Source organism: Hyla sarda, chromosome 3, assembly GCF_029499605.1.
Source record: "Hyla sarda isolate aHylSar1 chromosome 3, aHylSar1.hap1, whole genome shotgun sequence".
NCBI lineage: Eukaryota > Metazoa > Chordata > Amphibia > Anura > Hylidae > Hyla > Hyla sarda.
In genome coordinates this window covers 341,237,597-341,261,080 of record NC_079191.1, presented here as the reverse complement: position 1 = coordinate 341,261,080, position 23,484 = coordinate 341,237,597, and the positions used below count along the sequence as shown (strand labels likewise).

Genomic DNA, 23,484 nt, shown 5'->3' with positions numbered 1-23,484 from the left:
ACATGTGTTCAATCTGGTTGTCAAACGGTTCCTTTAGTCTTCCACCCATCTGCAAGACATCCTAAAAATGTCCAGGAAACATTGCATGCTCCACAAAGCACACCCTCCTTAAGCTGCTCATCGCCATATATTAGCTCTGGAATTACCACAAGAATCCAAGTAAACAGGATGGTGTGATTAAAATAAACCTTAACTGATTAAATGACATATTCACAGTTTCATATGCAGTTTCACAGTACCAGCTGTGTTTACTTAGACGTGTATGGCCAGACAAGCATATGATACTGGTAGGATCTATCCAGTTGTCCTACCTAGGCCTGCACCACTGAGAGGGAGGACAAACTGACACACTACTTCATAGGCTGCCGCCACCTCCAGACTGTGTCATTGTGCCGCCTTATGATATCATGCTGCTGGTGGCACATTAAACTCATTAATCTCTTTAAACTCTTTAACTGACATCTCAAAAATCTCTTTAATCTCTTCAATTATGACTCCATATGATCCCCCGACCCTGCTGCCACATCCAGATGCTCTGTGTGAGTGATTCTAATAGTGACGCCTAATCTGCATGTCATACTGAATAACAGTGTTATTTCACTTCCCTAGCACACTCCCTATGCGTGTTACAGCAAGGAAAAGTGTTCAACACCCCTATTGAGGGTCTCAGTAGCCTGGAAATAGCAGTTTTTAATAGCGATTCACTGCGAATATATTTGGATCACACCACATTTTTGGGGTAAAATCGGTGAATCGGCTGAATCGAATTTTTAAAAAATTCGCCCATTTCTAGTTATGTACTATTGTATTCTGTGTTTTTATGCACTTTATGCACATGGCACTTTACTTTCCAGCACTTATATGTACTTACGTTATTTATTATACTATCAATTTCTGATGCAGTGGGTCTGTGATGTTGTTGTTTATTGATGCTGTTCCTCCTTTTTATCTCTGGTATTTTTATTGCATATCAATGAAAATTTACATTTTATTTTAGTCAAGTGACTCCATTAGTTTTCTTGGTTTGATATTGGTTTGGTAGCTCACAATACACTGTGCCTTATGACATACAAGGGTTATAATATTATCACTACTATATTATATATCATACTTTCTCGTTCCCCTGTTTAAGTGCTTTGTCTTTTTGGTTACTTCTTTTAGATGTCTTGTACATGACCTCCATCAATTAACTGAAGCAACGAATTGTAAAAAACACCAACTCTCCCTCTGGAGACCTTAGCATGTCCATGCATTATATGGACAACTACCTGGTTAAAATAAGCTTTAAGTAAGACTCTATTCCACTTTTGGAAATAAAACACTTGCCGTTTCTCAACAGAATTTAGCAGATACAGCAGTTGGAGTCTATCTTTAGAGACCTGTTAAACAAGAAAACATGTTAAAAAACAGGACATCTCCTTTAACCTCTTAAGGACCCAGGACGTACGGGGACGTCCCCGCACCCTGGGCCTTAAGGACCCAGGACGTCCCCGTACGTCCTGGCGTTTTCCGGTCTCTGCCGCTCGCCGGGCAGAGATCGGAACTGGATGCCTGCTGAAATCCTTCAGCAGGCATCCAGGGCAAACGCCGAGGGGGGCCATGTAGGCCCCCCATGTCGGCGATCGCCGCAAATCGCAAGGGAAATCGCCCTTGCGATCTGCGGCGATACCGGGCTGATCGGGTCTCTGGGACCCGACCGCCCGGTAATTTCGCATGATCCCGGCTGTCACAGACAGCCAGGACCATGCTAACGTATAGGAGCGAGGTGGCAAGCCTGCCACCTCCTCCTGTACCCTGCGATCTGTCGGTTAGTTAACCGACCAATCGCAGGAGGGGGGGCGGTTACTTCCTCCCGTCCTGCCCGGCCCCTGAAAGTCCGGAGAGGACGGGAGGAAGACCGGAGGACGCGGCGGGGGACTGGGGAGTGCTGGGGACCGGTACTTACCTCGTCCCTGAAGACCCGGATCCAGACGAGGAAGATGGCGGCGGCGGCGACAGGTGAGTTCCTCTTCAGCCGCGGTCGGGCCCTTTACAGCAATGCACGTCACCGTAAAGCGACATGCATTGCTGTAATAGGACCCTGTAAACTACAACTCCCAGCATGCCCAGACAGCCCTTGGCGTCTGGGCATGCTGGGAGTTGCAGTTTTGCAACATCTGGAGGTCCACAGTTTGGAGACCACTGTGCCCTTCCAGATGTTGCAAAACTAGACATCCTCAGCATGCCCTTACTGTCCAGGCATGCTGGGAGTTGTAGTGCTGTAACATCTGGCCCTTCAGATGTTGCAGAACTACAACTCACAGCATGCTTGGACAGTTTTGGCATACTGGGGGTTGTAGTTTTGCAACATCTGGAAGGGCCGAGATTGGGAACCACTGTATTAGTGGTCTGCAAACTAGTCCTCCAGATGTTGCAAAACTACAACTCCAAGCATGCTGGGAGTTGTAGTTCGGCAACATCTGGCTCTAAAGATGTTGCCGAACTACTACTCCCAGCATGCCTGAGAATGTTTGGGAGTTGTGGTTTTGCAACAGCTGGAGGCACACTGGTTGGGAAACAATGTTTCCTAACTCAGTGTTTCCCAACCCGTGTGCCTCCAGCTGTTGCAAAACCACAACTCCCAAACATTCTCAGGCATGCTGGGAGTAGTAGTTTTGCAACAGCTGAAGGTCCCCCCTGTGAATGTACAGGGTACACTCACATGGGCAGGCGGCTTACAGTGAGTATCGGGCTGCAAGTTTGCAATGCAGCAAATTTTGCGCGGCAGCTCAAACTCGCTGTAACCCCCCCGCCCGTGCGACTGTACCCTAAAAACACTACACTACACTACCACATAATAAAATAAAAAGTAAAAAACACTACATATACACATACCCCTACACAGCCCCCGTCCCCTCCCCAATAAAAATGAAAAACGCCTGGTACGCCACTCTTTCCAAAATGGAGCCTCCAGCTGTTGCAAAACAACAACTCCCAGTATTGCCGGACAGCCGTTGACTGTCCAGGCATGCTGGGAGTTTGCAACAGCTGGAGGCACCCTGTTTGGGAATCACTGGCGTAGAATACCCCTATGTCCACCCCTATGCAAATCCCTAATTCAGGCCTCAAATGCGCAGGGCGCTCTCACTTTGGAGCCCTGTCGTATTTCAAGGCAACAGAATAGGGTCACATATGGGGTATGGCCGTACTCGGGAGAAATTGACTAACAAATCTTGGGGGTCTTTTTCTCCTTTCACCCCTTATGAAAAGGTGAAGTTGGGGTCTACACCAGCATGTTAGTGTAAAAAAAATAAACTTTTTACACTAACATGCTGGTGTTGCCCTATACTTTTCATTTTGACAAGAGGTAAAGGGGAAAAAAATTTGTAACGCAATTTCTCCCGAGTACGGAGATACCCCATATGTGGGCGCAAAGTGCTCTGGGGGCGCACAACAAGGCCCAGAAGGGAGAGTGCGCCATGTACATTTGAGGTGATTTGCACAGGGGTGGCTGATTGTTACAGCGGTTTTGACAAACGCAAAAAAACCAAAACCCCACATGTGACCCCATTTCGGAAACTACACCCCTCACGGAATGTAATGAGGGGTGCAGTGAGAATTTACACCCCACTGGTGTCTGACAGATCTTTGGAAGAGTGGGCTGTGCAAATTAAAAATGTTGTACAGCCCACTGTTCCAAAGATATGACAGACACCAGTGGGGGGTAAATGTTCACTTTACGCCTTCTTATGTTCCTCAAGGGGTCTAGTTTCCAAAATGGTATGCCATGTGGGGGTTATTTTGCTGTCCTGGCACCATATGGGCTTCCTAAATGCGACATGCCCCCCGAGCAAAATTTGCTCTCAAAAAGCCAAATATGACTCCTTCTCTTCTGAGCATTGTAGTTCGCCCGTAGTGCACTTCAGGTCAACTTTTGGGGTACCTCCATACTCAGAAGAGATGTGGTTACAAATTTTGGGGGGTATTTTCTGCTATTAACCCTTGCAAAAATGTGAAATTTGGGAGGGAAACACACCTTTTAGTGATTTATTTTAATTTTTTTTTTACGTATGCAAAAGTCATGAAACCCCTGTGGGGTATTAAGGCTCACTTTATTTCTTGTTATGTTCCCCGAGGGGTCTAGTTTCCAAAATGGTATGACATGTGTTTTATTTTGCTGTCCTGGCACCATAGGGGCTTCCTAAATGCGACATGCCCCGAGCAAAATTTGCTCTCAAAAAGCCAAATATGACTCCTTCTCTTCTGAGCATTGTAGTTCACCCATAGTACACCTCAGGTCAACTTGTGGGGTACCTTCATACTCAGAAGAGATGGGGTTACAATGTTTGGGGGGTATTTTCTGCTATTAACCCTTGCAAAAATGTGAAATTTGGGGGGAAACACACATTTTAGTGAAATTTTATTTTTATTTTTTTACATATGCAAAAGTCGTGAAACACCTGTGGGGTATTACGGCTCACTTTGTTCCTTGTTACGTACCTCAAGGGGTCTAGTTTCCAAAATGGTATGCCATGTGGGTTTTTTTTGCTGTTCTGGCACCATAGGGGCTTCCTAAATGCAACATGCCCCCCAAAAACCATTTCAAAAAAACGTACTCTCCAAAATCCCCTTGTCGCTCCTTCGCTTCTGAGCCCTCTACTGCGCCCGCCGAACACTTTACATAGACATATGAGGTATGTGCTTACTCGAGAGAAATTGGGCTACAAATACAAGTATACATTTTCTCCTTTTTCCCCTTGTAAAAATTCAAAAATTGGGTCTACAAGAACATGCGAGTGTAAAAAATGGAGATTGTGAATTTTCTCCTTCACTTTGCTGCTATTCCTGTGAAACACCTAAAGGGTTAAAACGCGGACTGAATGTCATTTTGAATACTTTGGGGGGTGCAGTTTTTATAATGGGGTCATTTGTGGGGTATTTCTAAAATGAAGACCCTTCAAATCCACTTCATACCTGAACTGGTATATGAAAAATTGTGAGTTTGGAAATTTTGTGAAAAATTGGAAAATTGCTGCTGAACTTTGAAGCCCTCTGGTGTCTTCCAAAAGTAAAAACTTGTCACTTTTATGATGCAGACATAAAGTAGACATATTGTATATGTGAATAAAAAAATAAATTATTTGGAATATCCATTTTCCTTACAAGCAGAGAGCTTCAAAGTTAGAAAAATGCAAAATTTTCAAATTTTTCATAAAATTTGGGGATTTTTCACCAAGAAAGGATGCAAGTTACCACAAAATTTTACCACTATGTAAAAGTAGAATATGTCACGAAAAAACAATCTCGGAATCAGAATGATAACTAAAAGCATTCCAGAGTTATTAATGTTTAAAGTGACAGTGGTCAGATGTGCAAAAAAAGGCCGGGTCCTGAGGTGTAAAATGGCTGGGTCCTTAAGGGGTTAATATAATCTCAAATTTATTGATTATATGTACCTTATTCATGTCTTAATCAGGTTTTTATAAGAATGTTTAGCGTAAGACATAAACTTAAAAGCGTTCTGGGCTTCTAAGTCCCTTATCCTTTCCATCAAAGCAAAAGAAAAAAAAAAGGAGAAAATTAAAATGATGAATATAAAAATTATAATCTTTTTTAAAATGTGTAAATTGTTGCTGAATATTAAAAAGACATATGTATTTTTTCAAAAGCCTTGACTTTTTCTTCCACCATTTCAGCATAGAGACAAAAAAATTAACAAACCACAATTCAAATGATTCACAGCTTAAATGAATGTAGTGAATCATAACCTTAACCACTTAAAGGGGTAGTCCAGTGGTGAAAAACGTATCCCCTATCCTAAGGATAGGGGATAAGTTTGAGATTGCGGGGGGTCCGACCGCTGGGGCCCCCTGCGATCTCTCTGTACGGGGCCCCGGCTCTCGGCCTAGATAGCGGGTGTCGACCCCCGCACAAGGCGGCGGCCGACACGCCCCCTCAATACATCTCTATGGCAGAGCCGGAGATTGCCGAAGGTAGCGCTTAGGCTCTGCCATAGAGTTGTATTGAGGGGGTGTGTCGGCCGCCGCCTCGTGCGGAGGTCGACACGCCCCCTTCCCGCGGGCTGTCGGGGCTCCGTAGAGGAGATCGCAGGGGGCCCCAGCGGTCGGACCCCCCGCGATCTGCAACTTATCCCCTATTCTTAGGATAGGGGATAAGTTGCTCACCACTGAGTCACCACTGGACTACTCCTTTAAAGGGGTACTCCGCCCCTCGACATCATATCCCCTGTCCAAAGGATAGGGGATAAGATGTCAGAACGCCGGGGTCCCGCTGCTGGGGACCCCGAGAATCGCTGCTGCAGCACCCCGCTATCATTACTGCGCAGAGCGAGATCGCTCTGCATGTAATAATGGGCAATACAGGGGTCGGAGCATCGTTACGTCACGGCTCTGCCCCTCGTGACGTCACAGATCGCCCCCGTCAATACAAGTCTATGGGCAGGGGGCGTGGCGGTCGTCACGCCCACTGCCATAGACTTGCATTAAGGGGACGGGCCGTGATGTCATGAGGGGCCGGAGCCATGACGTCACGCTGCTCCGGCCCCTGTATCGCCCGTCATTACGCACAGAGCGAACTTGCTCTGTGCAGTAATGATGGTGGGGTGCCGCAGCGGCGATCCCCGGGGTCCCCAGCAGGGGGACCGTGGCGATGTAACATCTTATCCCCTATCCTTTGGATAGGGGATAAGATGCCAGGGACGGAGTATCCCTTTAAGAACTCAGGGTGTACCTGTTTGCAGCATGAGGACACCATATAGTGGCTGAATGACACAGCGTGGAGGTGTTGGCAGCATGAGGAGACCATATAGTGGCTGAATGGCACAGCGTGGAGGTGTTTGCAGCATGAGGAGACCATATAGTGGCTGAATAACACAGTGTGGAGGTTTTGGCAGCATGAGGAGACCATATAGGGGATGAAGGGAACAGCCCAGAGTTGCCAGCAGCACGAGTAGGCACTAGGCCTTCACAATCCCTAAGATTAAGAGATGAATTTAGAAATTTAAATCGAAGATTTTGGATAGCGGGTGCTACCTATGATAAAATTTGAGTTTCCCAGACCCAGGCCCAGCAGCGGCATCAGTAAACCATATATTGCCTGTATGACACAGTCTGGAGTTGATTGATGCATGAGTACACACCAGGGCTACAATCCCTAAAAGAACACACAACAATTTTTGAAATTTTTGAGGAAGAAGATTTTGGATAGTGGGTTCTACCTATGATAAAATTTTAATTTCCCAGACCCAGGTCCAGCAGCGGCATCAGTAAACCATATATTGCCTGAATGACACAGCCTGGAGTTGGCTGATGCATTAGTACACACCAGGGCTTCACAATCCCTAAACAAAAACACAACAATTTTTGAAATTTTTGATGAAGAAGATCTTGGATAGCGGGTGCTACTTATGATAAAATTTGAATTTCCCAGACCCAGGCACAGCAGTGGCATAAGTAAGCCATATATTGCCTGAATGACACAGCCTGAAGTTGGCTGATGCATGAGTACACACCAGGGCTTCACAATCCCCCAAAAAACACAACCATTTTTGAGGAAGAAGTTTTTGGATAGGGGGTGCTACCTATGATAAAATTTGAATTTTCCAGACCCAGGCCCAGCAGCGGCATCAAGCAAACCATATATTGCCTGAATGACACAGCCTGGAGTTGGCTGATGCATTAGTACACACCTGGGCTTCACAATCCCTAAACAAAAACTTTTTGACATTTTTGAGGAAGAAGATTTTGGATAGCGGGTGCTACCTATGATAACATTTGAATTTCCCAGGCCCAGCAGCGGCATCAGAAAACCACATTGTTACTGCCTGTGCATTGTTCCTACTCCCGGCGGGGCCGGGATGCGCATCACGGGACGCGCCCGCATGCGAATCCCGGCCCGTCTCTCACCCAGTACTGCTGCCGCTTCCGCTCCTGTGTCTCGGCCCCATCGTGCGCGCCCTCGTCTCCTAGGGCGCGCGCACGACGGAGCTCTGAGATTTAAAGGGCCAGTACGCCCTTAATTACTGTATGTACCTGATACTAACTAATAAAGTTCCTGCACCTCCCACACTTCCCTGCCGGATCTTCAGTGCACTTTGCCTAAGAGAAAGCATTCCCATTGCCTGTTTTGCCTACCCGTGTTACCAGACTTACTTGCTACGTTTTTTGACTACAAACCTTTGCCGCCTGCCTTGACCTTCTTCTATGTTGACTATGCCTCTGTCTCATCCTCCTGTGTGGTCGAGCCGTATCGGGGGTAGTGACCTGGGTGTAGCCTGCCGCAGCAAATCCATCCTGCCTTGCGGTGGGCTCTGGTGAAGACCAGCAACACCTTAGACTCCGCTCCCTGATACGGTCCAAGTCATCAGCCACATAGGTAGAGGATCCACTACCTGCTCCGTGTCATCCACATCCAGGTACGTGACAGCAAGATCCGGCCATGGATCCAACTGGGGTTCCTCTGCCTGAAAACTCGGATCTTGCACCTATCGTGGCACTTCAGTCCTAGCAGTTGGCCCAGCAGGCACAGCAGCTCAACCAGCTAACAGCCATGATGCAGCAGTTGCTTTCTGCTCAGCAGCAGCTGCCACAGCCTCCATCTCCTCCTCCTGCTCCAGTACAACCTCCTGCTCCTGCAGCATCCTCCGGAACTAAACTCCGTTTGTCGCTTCCAGAGAAATATGAGGGGAATCCCAAGTCCTGTCGTGGTTTTGTGACACAGTGCTCCATGCACATAGAACTCATGGAGGCCTGGGCAACCCCTCTGTGGGATCGCAGTGATGTTGTCACCACTAATCTCCAGGCATTCCTGACCGAATTCCGCATTGTATTTGAGGAACCTGCTCGAGCTTCCTCTCAGGGCAACTCCACTGTTGGCGAGTATGCCATCCGGTTCCAAACCCTGGCGTCTGAGTTGTCCTGGAATAATGAAGCTCTCTGTGCTACCTTCAAGAGAGGATTATCTAGCCAAATTAAGGATGTCCTCGCGGCCCGGGAATTGCCATCTATCTTGAATGAACTGATACAATTGGCATCCTGGATAGATATCCGTTTCTCCGAGCGACGTGAGGAACTACGCCAAGAAAGGGATTCTGCACGACCTTGGCGCTTTCCTCGTCTGGCACCAGTCTTCCACCAACCATCACAACCTTCTCCGTTGCCTCCCGCAGTGCAGGCTATGCAGGTGGATCGGTCTCGCTTGACCCATCAGGAAAGGACTCGCCAACTGTTACGCCGAGCGCTCCGGGTCCCCGTTCCTCCCCGGAGCGCTCGCCTCATCTTCGTTGTTGCAGCGCCCCGGTCAGATCCACTGACCGGGTGCGCTGCGGTCCCGCCTTCAGCCGGGATGCGATTCGCGATGCGGATAGCGCCCGCTCGCGATGCGCACCCCGGCCCCCGTACCTGACTCGCTCTCCCTCGGTCCTGTCCCGGCGCGCGCGGCCCCGCTCCCTAGGGCGCGCGCGCGCCGGGTCTCTGCGATTTAAAGGGCCAGTGCACCAATGATGGTGCCTGGCCCAATCTTCCCAATTAGCTAATTGGCTCCCACCTGTGCACTTCCCTATATCTAGTCTCCTCCCTTGCACTCCCTTGCCGGATCTTGTTGCACTTGTGCCTAGTGAAAGCGTTCCCTTGTCTGTTCCTAGTCCGTGTTCCTGACCTCCTGCCGTTGCCCCTGACTACGATCCTTGCCGCCTGCCCCCGACCTTCTGCTACGTCCGACCTTGCTTCTGCCTACTCCCTTGTACCGCGCCTATCTTCAGCATCTTCAGCAGCCAGAGAGGTGAGCCGTTGCTAGTGGATACGACCTGGTCACTACCGCCGCAGCAAGACCATCCCGCTTTGCGGCGGGCTCTGGTGAAAACCTGTAGTGGCTTAGAACCGGTCCACTAGCGCGGTCCTCGCCATCCCTCTCTGGCACAGAGGATCCACTACCTGCCTGCCGGCATCGTGACAGTAGATCCGGCCATGGATCCCGCTGAAGTTCCTCTGCCAGTTGTCGCTGACCTCACCACGGTGGCCGCCCAGCAAGCCCGACAGATCGCCCTTCTAACCCGTCAGCTGTCGGAAATGTCCACCATTTCGCACCAACTTCAGTCGCAACTTCTCCAGCAATCTTCTCCTCCGCCAGCTCCTGCACCTCCTCCGCAGCGAGTGGCCACTCCTAGCCTCCGCCTGTCCTTGCCGGACAAATTTAATGGGGACTCTAAGTATTGCCGTGGCTTTCTTTCGCAATGTTCCCAGCACTTGGAGATGATGTCGGACCAGTTTCCTACTGAAAGGTCTAAGGTGGCTTTCGTGTTCTGCCTTCTGTCTGGAAAAGCCCTGTCATGGGCCGCACCGCTCTGGGACCGCAATGACCCCGTCACTGCCTCTGTACACTCCTTCTTCTCGGAAATTCGAAGTGTCTTTGAGGAACCTGCCCGAGCTTCTTCAGCCGAGATTGCCCTGCTGAACCTGGCCCAGGGTGTTTCTTCCGTTGGCGAGTACGCCATTCAGTTCCGTGCTCTTGCTTACGAGTTGTCCTGGAATAGTGAGATTCTCTGCGCGACCTTTAAAAAAGGCCTATCCAGCAACATTAAAGATGTTCTGGCCGCACGAGAGACTCCTGCTGACCTACATGAACTCATTCATCTAGCCACTCGCATTGACATGCGTTCTTCCGGATGGCGTCTGGAGCTCCGCCTGGATATGGACTTTGTTCGCACGAAGCGTTTTTTCTCTCCGGCTCCTCTCTCCTCTGGTCCTCTGCAATCTGTTCCTGTGCTTCCCGCCGCGGAGGCTATGCAAGTTGACCGGTCTTGCTTGACACCTCAAGAGAGGACACGACGCCGCATGGAGAATCTTTGCCTGTACTATGCCGGTACCGAACACTTCCTGAAGGATTGTCCTATCCGTCCTCCCCGCCTGGAAAGACGTACGCTGACTCCGCACGAAGGTGACACAGTTCTTGATGTCAACTCTGCTTCTCCACGCCTTACTGTGCCTGTGCGGATATCTGCCTCTACCTTCTCCTTCTCTACTATGCTCTTCTTGGATTCCGGATCTGCAGGAAAATTTTTTTTGACCTCTCTCATCAACAGGTTCTACGTTCCTGTGACCAGTCTCGCCAGACCCCTCTACATCTATTGTTTTTACAATAAAAGATTGGACTGTCTCGTACGTTTCCACACAGAACCCCTCCTAATTTGCATCGGACCTCATCACGGAAAAATTGAGTCTTTTTTCCTCAGGTTCTTTGGCCCCAAGAAGAGGGGGAGACCCAAGGGGGGGGGTACTGTTACGCCGAGCGCTCCGGGTCCCCGTTCCTCCCCGGAGCGCTCGCCTCATCTTCGTTGTTGCAGCGCCCCGGTCAGATCCACTGACCGGGTGCGCTGCGGTCCCGCCTTCAGCCGGGATGCGATTCGCGATGCGGATAGCGCCCGCTCGCGATGCGCACCCCGGCCCCCGTACCTGACTCGCTCTCCCTCGGTCCTGTCCCGGCGCGCGCGGCCCCGCTCCCTAGGGCGCGCGCGCGCCGGGTCTCTGCGATTTAAAGGGCCAGTGCACCAATGATGGTGCCTGGCCCAATCTTCCCAATTAGCTAATTGGCTCCCACCTGTGCACTTCCCTATATCTAGTCTCCTCCCTTGCACTCCCTTGCCGGATCTTGTTGCACTTGTGCCTAGTGAAAGCGTTCCCTTGTCTGTTCCTAGTCCGTGTTCCTGACCTCCTGCCGTTGCCCCTGACTACGATCCTTGCCGCCTGCCCCCGACCTTCTGCTACGTCCGACCTTGCTTCTGCCTACTCCCTTGTACCGCGCCTATCTTCAGCATCTTCAGCAGCCAGAGAGGTGAGCCGTTGCTAGTGGATACGACCTGGTCACTACCGCCGCAGCAAGACCATCCCGCTTTGCGGCGGGCTCTGGTGAAAACCTGTAGTGGCTTAGAACCGGTCCACTAGCGCGGTCCTCGCCATCCCTCTCTGGCACAGAGGATCCACTACCTGCCTGCCGGCATCGTGACACCAACGAACCAAAAATCTTTGTCTTTACTGCGCTAGTGCAGACCACTTCCTTAAGGATTGTCCTCTGCATCCTCAGCCACAGGGAAACGCTTGCACCTAGGGTTTGTAGGAGAGGCCTCCCTAGGTGTGAATTCCTCCTCTCCACGTTTAAATTTGCCAGTCCAGCTACTTCTTTCCTCCAAAGAGACCCTTCTGGCCTTCCTGGACTCTGGCTCTGCGGGAGACTTTATTGATGCCTCCCTGGTGCATAAGTATCGTCTGCCTGTGTCCCGTCTTCAGAAACCCCTGTACATCTCTACGGTAAATGGAGAAATACTGGACTGTACCGTGCTATACTACACAGAACCCCTGGCGATGCAGGTCGGAGTTTCACATTAGGAGAACTTGTCCTTCTACATTCTCCCACACTGTACTTCTCCTCTCCTAATTGGTCTACCTTGGTTGCAGCTCCATGCCCCATAGTTATATTGGAAAACTGGAGAAGTTCTACGCTGGGGCCCACATTGCAACAGTCACTGTATCCATGTCCATGTTACTAAGCAGCAACCAACTTCTAGACTATTGCCTGGACTGCCCTATTTCCTCCAGGACTTTGCAGACTTTTTCAGCAAAAAGCAAGCTAAAATATTGCCTCCACACCATACCTATGATTGCCCCATAGATCTCCTGCCCGGCACCTTCCCTCCCAGAGGCAGAATTTACCCCTTGTCTGTTCCGGAAACCCAGACCATGGCAGACTATATCCAAGAAAATCTGCACAAGGGGTTTATCAGGAAGTCCTCTTCTCCTGCCTGTCACGATTCGGCTGGCTGGAGGTGGATCCTCTGTGCCAGAGAGGGATTGGCGTGGACCGTGTCGGTGGACCGGTTCTAAGTTGCTACTGGTTTTCACCAGAGCCCGCCGCAAAGCAGGATGGTCTTGCAGCGGCGGTAGCAACCAGGTCGTATCCACCGGCAACGGCTCAACCTCTCTGACTGCTGAGATAAGCGCGGTACAAGGGAGTAGACAAGAGCAAGGTCGGACGTAGCAGAAGGTCGGGGCAGGCAGCAAGGTTCGTAGTCAATAGTAATAGCAGGAGGTCAGGAACACAGTAATGGTAAACACAGTAGTAGCTTTCTCTAGGCCCTAAGGCAACAAGATCCGGCAAGGAAGTGCAGGGGAACTGAGGTTATATGGACAGGAGGCAGGTGGAAGCTAATCAGACTAATTGGGCCAGGCACCAATCATTGGTGCACTGGCCCTTTAAATCTTAGAGAACTGGCGGGCGCGCGCCCTAAGGAGCGGAGCCGTGCGCGCCAGGACGTGACTGCCGGGGACCGGGACAGGTGAGTGACTTGGGATGCGATTCGCGAGCGGGCGCGTCCCGCTATGCAAATTGCATCCCCACCGGCAGAGTCAGTGCAGCGCTCCCGGTCAGCGGGTCTGACCGGGGCGCTGCAGAGAGAGGAACGCCGCGAGCGCTCCGGGGAGGAGCAGGGACACGGAGCGCTCGGCGTAACACTGCCGGTGCTTGGTGCTTCTTTGTTGAGAAGAAAGACGGTTCCTTGCGACCTTGTATCGATTACCGTGGTTTAAATAAAATCACAGTGAAGAACCGCTATCCACTACCTGTAATCTCGGACTTATTTGACCACCTGAGAGGTGCCAGAATCTTCTCTAAACTTGATCTACGTGGGGCATATAATTTGATTCCCATTCGTAAAGGGGATGAATGGAAGACTGCGTTTAATACCCGTGATGGACATTTTGAGTATCTGGTCATGCCATTTGGACTTTGTAATGCTCCAGCAGTCTTTCAGGAGTTCGTCAACGACATTTTCCGAGATCTTCTTTACTCCTGTGCCGCAGTCTACTTGGACGACATACTCATCTATCCGCCCAATCCTCAATCTCATCTCTCTCATCTCCGCCAAGTCTTACATCGTCTCCGAGAAAATCATCCCTATGCCAAATTGGAAAAAGGCACTTTTGAAAAGACCAGTCTTCCTTTCTTGGGCTATATTGTTACAACTGAAGGTCTCCAAATGGATCCCGAAAAGTTGTCTGCAGTTCTGGACTGGCCTCTACCGTCTGGTGTGAAAGCGACCCAGCGCTTCCTTGGTTTTGCCAACTACTACCGGCAATTTAAACCTCATTACTCTACTTTGGTAGCTCCCATCGTCTCCCAAACCAAAAAGACGGCAAATCCTAGGGTGTGGACACCAGAGGCTGAAGAAGCTTTTAAACAGTTGAAGTCCGCTTTTGCTTCTGCTTCTGCTCCTGTTTTATCTAGACCTGATCCTTGCAAGCCATTCTTCTTGGAAGTGGATGATTCCTCAGTAGGAGCTGGGGCAGTCTTAACACAAAAGTTTACCAAAGGGAGAAATTTAACCTGTGGATTTTTTCTAAAACCTTCTCCCCTGCTGAGAGAAACTCTACTATCGGAGATCGCGAGCTCCTAGCCATCAAGCTGGCCTTAGAAGAGTGGAGTCACCTCCTGGAAGGTTCTGTACATCCTGTCACAATTTATTCTGACCACAAGAATCTACTTTATCTTCAGTCAGCCCATCGTCTCAACCCACGACAGGCCCTATGGTCATTATTTTTCTCCAGGTTCAACTTCTTCATCCACTTCCGTCCTGCAGAAAAGTATGTCTGAGCTGACGCTCTCTCCAGGTCTTCAGATGTCCAAGCTGACGCTCTCGCCAGAGCGTCTCATTTCCTCAGCACCAGCAAGTCTCCAACATCTACCTCCTGGAAAAACTTACCTATCACCACGTATGAAACTCCGAGTCTTGTAATGGGGTCATTCTTCTCTTTTGGCCGGCCAACCAGGTGTTCGTAAGACCCTACAGCTCATGTCAAGACATTACTTGTGGCCTACTTTGAAAAAGGATGTCGTTGATTTTGTTCGGTCCTGCTCAATCTGTGCCCGGGCAAGACTCACCGTTCCAAGCCAGCAGGTCTGCTTCTGCCCTTACAAGTTCCTGAGCTTCCTTGGTCTGATATTGCCAAGGATTTCATTACAGACCTTCCATCTTCCCAAGGAAATACTGTCATATGGGTGGTAGTAGATGGATTTTCTAAGATGGCTAATTTTGTACCGCTACCTGGCCTCCCATCAGCTCCACAACTAGCCAAGCTTTTTCTTCATCATATCTTTCGTTTGCATGGACTCCCTTCCCAAATTGTTTCCGACCGAGGGGCTCAGTTTGTCTCTAAATTCTGGTGGGCCCTATGTTCACGTCTACAAATCAAGTTGGAATACTCCTCGGCGTACCATCCCCAATCCAATGGACAGGTCGAGAGGGTGAATCAGGTGTTGGGATACTATCTACGCCATTTTATCTCTGTGCGTCAAGATGACTGGGTCGATCTGCTACCATGGGCTGAATTCTCCTACAGCCACAAGAATTACGATTCCTCAGGTGCTTCTCCCTTCTATGTGGTCTATGGACTTCACCCTCGTGTCCTCATCCATTGTCTTCTTCCTCTAGAGTTCCTGCCGTTGACGAACAAGTACGGAATTTTTCTTCCATCTGGCATAAAACATGTCTTTCACTTCTTCAGGTTACTTCTCGTAGGAAAGTTCAGGCAGACAAGAAGAGACCTCCTCCTCCTGAATATTCTCCTGGTGACAAAGTATGGCTATCTACTAAATATATTTGCTTTAAGATACCCAGTTATAAACTAGGTCCTCGTTATGTGGGTCCCTATAAAGTCAAGAAACGGCTCAATCCTGTGGCTTATTCCCTCCATCTTCCCTCCTCTCTCCGGATCTCAAACTCCTTCCATGTTTCTCTACTAAAACCAGACATCTTCAACCGTTTCTCTCTAAGGGACATCTCTCCTGCCCCAATCTCCGGGAACCTCTGATGTGTATGTTGTAAAGGAAATCTTGAATTCTAAGTTCACCAAAGGAAAACGCTTCTTTCAGGTTGATTGGGAAGATTTCGGACCAGAGGAGAGGACTTGGGAGCCGCAGGACAATATTCTGGACAAAGATCTTCTCAAGAAATTCCTGAGCCGCAAAAGGAGGGGGAGACCAAAAGGGGGGGTACTGTTACTGCCAGCGCTCTGGACTCACTTGTCGACCGTGAGCGCATTGTGCCTACTCCAGGCAGGGCCTGGATGCGCATGGCAGGATGCGCCCGCATGCGAATCCCGGCACGTCACTCACCCAGTACTGCTGCCGCTTCCGCTCCTGTGTCTCGGCCCCGTCGCGCGCGCCCCCATCTCCTAGGGTATGCGCGCGACGGAGCTCTGAGATTTAAAGGGCCAATACGCCCTTAATTACTGTATGCACCTGACACATCCCTGCACCTCCCACACTTCCCTGCCGGATCTTCAGTGCACTTTGCCTAAGAGAAAGCGTTCCCATTGCCTGTTTTGCCTACCCGTGTTACCAGACTTACTTGCTATGTTTTTTGACTACGAATCTTTACTGCCTGCCTTGACCTTCTGCCACGTTGACTACGCCTCTGTCTCATCCTAATGTACCTCGCCTAGCCCAGTACCTGTGTGGTCGAGCCGTATCGGGGGTAATGACCTGGGTGTTGCCTGCCGCAGCAAATCAATCCTGCCTTGCGGCGGGCTCTGGTGAAGACAAGCAGCATCTTAGACTCCACTCCCTGATACGGTCCAAATCATCAGCCACACAGGTAGAGGATCCACTACCTGCTCCCTGACATCCACATCCAGGTACGTGACACATATATTGCCTGAATGACACAGCCTGGAGTTGGCTGATGCATGAGTACCCACCAGGACTTCACAATCCCCCCAAAAAACACAACAATTTTTGAGGAATTAGATTTTGGATAGCGGGTGCTACCTATGATAACATTTTAATTTCCCAGACCCAGGCCCAGCAGCGGTATCAGTAAACCATATATTGCCTGAATGACACAGCCTGGAGTTGGCTGATGCATGAATACACAACAGGGCTTCACAATCCCTTAAAAAAAAAAAAACACAATTTTTGAAATTTTTGAGGAAGAAGATTTTGGATAGCGGGTGCTACCTAGGATAAAATTAGAATTTCCCAGGCCCAGGCCCAGCAACGGCATCAGTAAACCATATGTCGCCTAAATGACACAGCCTGGAGTTGTCTGAAGCATAAGAGACCATTGAAATGTCTGATTATTTTATTTGAAATTTAAATCAAAGTTTGAGTGTCCCAGACCCCAGCATGTGGGTACAAAGGACCAAATCAAACAAGCCCCCACAGGGCTCATTTGGCCGTGAGATGTAGGCACAACGTCTCCATTGCCCTGACCGGCCATTGTTTCCAAGAATTTTTGCCAAGGCAAACCATGTGAAGAACAGCGTGACACCGCCGTGCCCTGCACACATCGTATGTTGAAGGGCCACTGGGACTTGTCCGGGCAGTGGAGGCTTAGGACACAGTGGAGGATGTGGAAGCGGAGTCTCACACTGTCACAGATCCAACGGGCTGACAGAGTGGAGCAGGAAACAGCATGAGTACACAGGAGGGGTTCACAACCCCTAAAATTAAAAGGTGAACTTAGAAATTTCTATTGAAGATGCATGTTAGGTAGTGCTACCATCCAAAAATGTAAGGCCCAAGCCCAGAAGCTTCAGTAAGCCAAGTAATTCCTGAAAGACACAGACACAGGCATCAGCAGTACACCCGAGGGTTTCATAGCCCCTTTACATTGCAAGATCAATGTTGAAATTTGCATTAAGCATGTATTTAGCTACTGCTAAACATCCAAAAATTAAAGGCACAAGGCCAGAAGCATCAGTGAGGCAAGTAGTTCCTGAAAGACACAGAATGAGTCAGGAGCAGGCAATCGCAGTAGCCAAGAGGGTTTCATAACCCTAATTGATAACCAAAGAGGGCTACATAACCATAATTGGGAAGTGTTGGTGTAGCAGCATGGTGAATCTACTCTGAGGCATCTGGCATTGGTTGTTGGAAATCCTGGCTGATCCATTCCTGATTCATCTTGACAAACGTCAGTCTCTCCACATTTTTAGTGGACAGACGAGTTTGCCTTGGGGTGACTATGGCCCCGGCCGCACTAAACACCCGCTCTGATGGCACACTACTAGCCGGGCAGGACAGCTTTTCCAGGTCAAACTCTGCTAGTTGCGGCCATAAATCAAGTTTGACTGCCCAAAAGTCCAGCGGATCTTCAATGTTTGTTGGCATGGCCATGTCAAGGTATGCCACCACCTGCTGGTTCAGGTCCTGCTCCATGTCTACCTGCTGCTGATGAGTTGCTTCACTATGCAGGTGAAGAAAGCTACTCATCAGCCACTGTAGACTCAGGCTGCTGCTGATGGATCTGGTACTGCTCCTGCCACACCTCCCAAGCAGACATGTCAGTGGAAGGTGAGCGCAAAGGGCCCCCCAAGTCAGACCTGCGAGTTGATGGACCATGACTACGTAGGATCTCTCTCTAGTAGGTCAGTTTGTCCTCCCTCTCAGTGGGTGTAAAAAAGGCCTCCATTCTGGGATGGTAGCTAGGGTCCAATAAGGTGGAGAGACAGAAGTCATCCCGCTGACGAATTTTGACAATTCGGGGAGTCACTACGCAAGCAACTGAGCATGCATCGTGCCATTTGCGCCAGTGACTCGGAGGGAATACCTTCCTCCATCTGCACTGCAAACTGCCACAGTGTGTCTGGGTCCTCTGTCTCGCCTTCCTCATAACCCTCTAGCTTCTCTGGCTGCTCCTGCTCCTCCTCTCCTGTCCGATGACTAGAAACACCAGTCATCTCATCCAACCTAAACTGTGCTCCACTCTGCCCCTCATCCTCCTCCTCCAGTTCAGCCCCTACAGGGCTCATGTAGCCTTGAGATGTAGGCACAATGTCTCCATTGCCGTGACCAGCCATCGTTTCAATCATTTGTTGTAGGAAATGTAGGAGTGAAATTACGTCGTTCATGCCGTAATTCAGGCAACTTACCAATAATGTGGCTTCCTCAAAGGTCCTCACAAACGGCAGGTGTCACGTATGAGCTGCCACTGGTTCACATTTAAGTTACACAGGGGAGTACTCCTATCTGCTTGGATCATCAAGATATCGGTGATGGCTTTTCTTTGTTTGTATAGTCTGTCCAACATATGGAGGGTGGAATTCCAACGTGTGGCAACGTCACAAATAAGACTATGTTGTGGGATACCGTTCTGACGCTGCAGCTCAAGTAGGGTGTGCTTTGCGGTGTATGAGTGGCTGAAGTGCATGCACAGTTTCCTTGCCATTGTCAGGATGTTGTGCAAATGGGGTGAAGACTTCAGGAAGTGCTTGACAACCAGATTCAACACGTGTGCCATGCAGGGCGCATGTTTCACACTTCCTTGTCGCAGCGCGGACACAATGTTCTTCCGTTGTCGGTCACCATGGTTCCCATTTCCAGATTTCGTGGAGTAAGCCATACTCGGATATCTTGACGAATGAATTTTAGCAGTTCCACACACACACACACGTGCCCTACACACATGGTACGATGACGGGCCACCGAGATTTGTACGTGCATGGAGGCCGAGGACATGGTGGAGGATGAGGGCTAGAGCGTGGAGGAGGAAGCGGTGTGACCTGTCCAAGTTGCTGTTGTGGCTGTGCAGGAACCACATTTACCCAGTGGGCCGTAAAAGACAAGTATTTTCCCTGCCCGTAGTTACAGCTCCACACGTAGGCACTGCCATGCACTTTTGAACACACCGACAGGCTCAAGGACTGGCCCACCTTCTCTTGTACAAACTTTTGCAGGGCTTGTACTGCTTTATTCGCAAAGAAAAGATGACTTGGGACTCTCCACCTCTGCTTGGCACAAGCCATCAATTCTCTGAAAGGTGCAGAGTCCACCACTTGAAAAGGGAGGAACTGCAGCCCCAGCAACTTAGACAGTAGCACATTCAACTTCTGTACCGTTGGATGAGTGGGCGCATATTGTTTTCTCTTGGACATGGCTTCGCCAAAGGATTGTTGGTGGAATGGCTGACTAAAAGCGGGAGAAGCAGGAGCATCTGGAGCGACAGAAGGAGGGTTTGACACACATCTCCCTTCAGCTGAGGTTGTGGAGCCTTGGCTGTATGAAGGAGGAAGCGGATGGCCACTGGTTGATGCAGCAGGCTGGACCACTACATCGGAGCCAAGGTTCTCCCCGGCCGCTTTATGGTGGCAAAGCATGTGTTGACGCAGGGCTGTGGTGCAGACATTGGGACCCTGGCCACGCTTCACCTTCTGCCGACATATCTTGCATGTGGCTACGTGAACCTCCTCCGGATGCCTGATGAAAAACTGCCACACCCCCGAGTAGCTGATTTTCCCACCTACAGTCCGCACTAATTGACTGCTACTGGCGCCGTCTCCAGGAACCCCTGTTCCGCTACCTCCCGGAAAGGTAGGCTGCCGCGAAGCAGGTGGTCTCCCGCAGGCACGTTTGGCTCCTGAATTTCCACTCCTGCCACCATGTGACTGCCAACCGTGATACCGCCTTGCTGGCTCAGCTGCTGCCTCAAGGGCAACCTGCAACTCTCTTCCCCTGATGATGATGAAGCCCCTTCTGCACCCGGCTCCCAGTTGCGATCGGCTTCATCATCATCAGCATTATCATCAACAGGTGTCTGCACATCACTAATGACCTCCTCAGGTTCCACAACAGTGTCTGCTTCAGGACCCTGAACCCTGCAAAACAGCCTCCCACGTCACTCTCCGCACCACTACTTGACCGCCTAGCGGAGCAAGCGGCGCATGTCTACTCCCCTTCTTGGCTGGGCAGTAGCTACTGACTGTCCTCTATTAGATCATCCTCAGTGAATAGTGGAGCTGAACCCACAGCATAAGATACTTCTCTAGGAGAGGGAACAGCATAGGACAAAGGCAATGGGAGGAAAGGGACTGCTCCCGGGCCATGCCAACTGAGGGTTATGTCTGAGGAACCCACCGACGGTTGACTGGGGGTGTCAGATGTCACTTGTGATGAAGTGGATGAGCGTGTTAACCAATTGACGACAGCAGATGGGTTGATGGTCGAGACACGACTGCTGGCTGATAACGGGAGCTCAAGCCTCTCGCTGCGAATCTTGCTGCCACTCGCCCCTAGTCTGCTGCCAACTCTGCCTGAAGTATTTAGGCCTCTGCCACTTCTCTGTGCATGTCCTGGCACTTCTCTGCCTGACATACTTAGTGCGTATATGAGAGTATTACAATACGCTTCACTACTCTTTAAACAGTATTTGTCTAGAACAGCAGCAGGTGATTACTTTTGGCTGTCCTTTCACAGTATGTAGGCCCTTGACAGATTAACAGGTACAAAATGGTACACTACTTGGATGTACATATGCGGTATGCACTGATGAGGGCAGAAAAATGTGCAACAATACTCAGAAAAACTCTGTAATTTTTGTAGAACACCAGTTCTATTGTTTGGACTTTCACAGTATGTATGCCTTTGACAGATTAACAGGTACAAAATGGTACACTACTTGGATGTTTGTATGCGGTATGCACTGATGAGGGCAGAAAAATGTGCAACAACACGCAGAAAAAAATATGTATTTTTGGAAAACACCAGCTTGTGAGTACTATTGTTTGGACTTTCACCGTATGTAGGCCCTTGACAGATTAACAGGTACAAAATGGTACACTACTTGGATGTACATATGCAGTATGCACTGATGAGGGCAGAAAAATGCGCAACAATACGCAAAAAAAATAATTGTATTTTTGTAAAACATCAGCCGATGAGTACTATTTTTTGGAATTTCACAGTATGTAGGCCCTTGACAGAATAACGGGTACAAAATGGTACACTACTTGGATGTGCGTATGCGGTATGCACTGATGAGGGCAGAAAAATGTACAACAATACGCAGAAAAAAATCAGCATTTTTGTAAAACACCAACAGGTGAGTACTTTTGCCAGGACTTTCCCTGTATCTAGACTTGTTACAGATACAAAATAGTAGACTGCTTTGATGTAGGTATGTGGTATGCACGTATGAGGGAAGACAAATGCACTACAGTAATTGTGAACAGCAGCAGGATGCAACAGTGCAGCACCACCCAAAAAAAAAAAAAAAACAGGTATTAAACCCTAAATTGCACTCTGTCACAGAGTGTTAAGAATGGTGTGCACTGGTTTTTATACAGTCTACACACACAATAGTACATAATTGCACTGAAAAATAAGGTGATAAGATGGTTCATAAAGTTCAGGCAGCTTGTTGATATGTTTGAGGCAACAAAAAGCTATTTGCCTCTCTCTGATGAAATGCTCAATGACGTGAATGGGAGGTTTATATATCGTAAGATCTTTCTCAGTGAGAACACCAAAGCACTGCACTTCTCTCTGTCCACAATGCTGATGTGACTATCAGTTGCAGTGGTACGCTGTGGTATAAGCAATTCACACACACGCAGTTCGTCCTCCCTCTCTGACTGCATGGATGAAATGAGCAGCAGCAAGATGGCTGCCGATTACATAGGGTTGTGACATCACAGGGGTCAATGAATGCCGATAGGCTGCATCTCGCATGTGATTCAGGGTCATCCCGCCTACCTCACTTCCCGCCGTACTTTCCTGCCCTCCCATAATCCCCTGCCCCATGTACTCACATGTGGATCTGCCATTTTAGGTCTCCTTTAGCCGGGAACGCTGTAAAATGGAATTTAATGAAGCGATTTGTGCGATAGATTCGAGGCGATATTCGTATTCGTTGCAAATTAAATATTTCATGAAATTCGTAACAAATTCGAGTTCGTCAGCTTCGTTTCGCTCATCTCTACCTTAAAATGTACAAAATGACGTTGTATTTTTTTATGTCATTACAAAGTACAATTGATGATGCCAAGCCCTTATATGGGTCTGTAGGTGCAAAATTGAAAGTGCTATGATTTTTAGAAGGGGAGGAGGAAAAAATGAAAATGCAAAAATGTAAATTAGCTAACTTCTTAACCCCTTAAGGACGTAGGGTTTTTCCGTTTTTGCATTTTCATTTTTTCCTCATCACCTTCTAAAAATCATACCGCTTTCAATTTTGCAAATAAAATTCCATATGATGGCTTATTTTTTGCGCCACCAATTTTACTTTGCAGTGATATTAGTCATTTTACCCAAAAATCCACGGCGAAATGGAAACAAAATTAATTGTGCGACAAAATTGAAGAAAAAAATGTCATTTTGCAAATTTTGGGGGCTTCCGTTTCTACGCTGTGCCTTTTTTGGTAAAAATGATACATTATATTTATTCTGTAGGTCCATATGGTTAAAATGATACCCTACTTATATAGGTTGGATATTGTCGTACTTCGGAAAAAAAATCATAACTACATGCAGGAAAATGTATATGTTAAAAATTCTCATCTTCTAACTCCTATAACTTTTTTATTTTTCCACGTAAGGGGCGGTATGCGGACTTACTTTTTGCGCCGTGTTCTGCAGTTTTTATCAGTACTGTTTTTGAATTGATTGGAATTTTTGATCGCTTTTCATTCATTTTTTCATGATATAAAAAGTGACCAAAAATAT

The 23,484-nt window shown here is 48.8% G+C and overlaps 1 protein-coding gene across 1 annotated transcript in view; it reads left to right on the top strand.

Moving 5' to 3' along the window:
• Positions 1-23,484, top strand: part of LOC130362620 (proton-coupled folate transporter-like) — a 752,995-nt gene that overhangs the window by 287,384 nt on the left and 442,127 nt on the right. The gene's annotated exons all lie outside the window — the stretch shown is intronic.